General features: G+C 38.6%; 1 non-coding gene across 1 annotated transcript; it reads right to left on the bottom strand.

Moving 5' to 3' along the window:
* Positions 1-292: 292 nt before the first annotated feature.
* On the bottom strand, positions 293-399 carry LOC131172294 (small nucleolar RNA R71). Its single transcript, XR_009142776.1, has one exon. It is a non-coding gene; the product is annotated as a small nucleolar RNA R71 (small nucleolar RNA).
* Positions 400-2,688: the final 2,289 nt, after the last annotated feature.

The raw sequence follows: 2,688 nt of genomic DNA on the forward strand, positions 1-2,688 counted from the left end.
TGCAAATAGCTACAAGATAGATTTTGGAGTTCTTCAAATGATCCAAAACTCCCAATTTGGGGGACATCCTTCTGAAAATCCACACACACATCTGAAGAAGTTTGCTATGATCTGTGACATGCAAAAACAACCTGGAGTATCTGATGATGCAGCAAGATTGAAGCTATTCCCATTCTCTTTGAAAGATAGAGCATTGGATTGGCTTGATTCTTTACCTCACAACTCCATTACAAATTGGGAGCAACTCACTGATGCATTTCTTGCACAATATTTTCCACCTGGAAAAACTCAAGAATTGAGGAATCAAATGACAGCTTTCAGACCAAGAGAAGATGAAACTCTCTATGAATCATGGATGAGATGGAAGGAATTAGAGAGATTATGCCCACATCATGCCATTCCAAAATGGATGATAAACCAGAATTTTTACACCAATGTCACTCCTGCAATCAGAGGGATTATTGATGCTCAAACAGGAGGAGAATTTATTATGAAGCATGAAGATGAAGCTTATGAGCTATTGGAGAAAATTGCAAAGAATACTCATCTTTGGAGTAGTCCAAGAGGACCAGCTCCAACTCAAAAGAGGCAAGCTGCTGGAATGTATGATCTTGACCCGTTTAACATGATTAATGCAAAGTTTGATGCACTTACAAATGTCTTGGCTAAGAAGATGGAAGATTTGAGTATGTTGGTTAGTTCATCATCATCATCTGGAAGTTCACAACAAGTGGCTTATGCAGAGGGAACTACCAGCTGTGGAGTAGACTATGGAGAGCAAGCAGCATATGTTGGTAATTATGGAAACAAGCAAATGGGGAATCCTTACTCTCAAACTTATAATCCAAATTGGAGGAATCATCCCAACTTTTCATGGGGAAATCAGCAAAGTCAAGTTCCAAATCAGAATTTTCAACCACAACAGCAACAAGGAGTTCCATATCAGCAAAATAGGCAACCATTGCCTAATTTTCAGCAGAAAAATATGAATCCTCCTCCAAAACAGCAAGAACAAAGTTCCACCACCGAAGCTTTATTGCAACAGATTATTGCTAATCAAAATAAGCATGATGAGGAGATAAGAGAGATGAAAGCAAGGCTGGAACAGATGCAGACACATAACAGAATGCTGGAAAATCAGATTGCACAACAAGCATCTTCCTCAGGTGCCAAATCTTTTGGAAAGCTTCCAAGTCAACCAGAAAACCCAAGAGAGCAGTGTCAAGCTATTACTTTAAGAAGTGGGAAAGTTGTAAATGATGAGAAGAGTGAAAATAGTGAGAAGAGAGAAAATGAGAAAGAAACTGATGAGAGTGAAAAACAAGAGAGTGCAGAAAAATGTAAAGAGAAAATTGAAGAGAAGGAAGATAAGTATATACCTCCTGAGCCCTACAAGCCACAGCTTCCCTTTCCACAAAGATTTCAAAAAGCCAAGCTTGATAAGCAATTTGGGAAGTTCTTAGAGGTCTTGAAGAAGCTTTACATAAATGTGCCGTTTGTTGATGCTCTTTCACAAATGCCCTCTTATGCAAAATTCTTGAAAGAAATTCTCTCAAACAAGAGGAAACTTGAAGACCATGAGACTGTAGCTTTGACAGAAGAATGTAGTGCTATCCTCCAAAGGAAACTTCCTCCAAAGCTCAAGGATCCAGGGAGTTTTTCAATTCCATGCCACATTGGGGAATCATGTTCTACAAAAGCCTTATGTGATTTAGGGGCTAGTGTTAGCCTTATGCCCCTCTCCATTTATGAGAAGCTCAATATGGGAGATCTAAAACCAACCCACATTTCTCTTCAGTTAGCTGACAGATCAATTAAGTATCCTGAAGGGATTTTGGAGAATGTGCCTCTGAAGGTTGGAAAGTTCTATATACCTGTTGACTTTGTCATCTTGGACATGGAGGAAGATTCTAATATCCCAATCATTTTGGGAAGACCCTTTCTAGCTACAGCAGGAGCATTGATTGATGTTAAGGGAGAAAAATTGACTCTTAGAGTTGGTGAAGAGCAATTGGTTTTCAATATTAATAACACTATGAAGAAGCATCATTCTGAAGCTGATACTTGCTTGAGAGTTGATATTATTGATGAGCTGGTTGAAGAACACTTCAGAAATAAATATCTAGAAGATCCACTTGAAAATTGCTTGGTTCATGGAGGAGGCATATACTATGACAACCCTCATGTGGCTGCATATGCTCAACACATAGAGGGTAGTCCACCATTCATTTCTGCTCCAGTTTTTCAACTCACACAAAAGGAAAAAGCAGAATTTAAGCAACCATCATTCAAGGAAGAAGATGCACCTAAGGTAGAACTTAAGCAACTTCCTTCTCAGCTCAGGTATGAATTTCTTGGCACTAATAACACTTATCCAGTAATTGTAAATGCAAACTTGAGTACCTTAGAGGCTGATAAGTTGTTAAGAGTGTTGAGACAATTTAGGAAAGTCTTAGGATATACCATAGATGACATTAAGGGAATAAGCCCACACTTTTACATGCATAGAATCAGTTTGGAAGAAAATTGTAAACCATCTATTGAACATCAGAGGAGGTTGAACCCAAATATGAAAGAAGTTGTTAAGAAGGAAATTTTGAAGTTGCTTGATGCAGGGATCATATACCCTATCTCAGACAGTACTTGGGTGAGCCCAGTACATGTTGTCCCAAAAAAAGGTGGAATGAA

Source organism: Hevea brasiliensis, chromosome 13, assembly GCF_030052815.1.
Source record: "Hevea brasiliensis isolate MT/VB/25A 57/8 chromosome 13, ASM3005281v1, whole genome shotgun sequence".
In the NCBI taxonomy this organism is placed as follows: domain Eukaryota; kingdom Viridiplantae; phylum Streptophyta; class Magnoliopsida; order Malpighiales; family Euphorbiaceae; genus Hevea; species Hevea brasiliensis.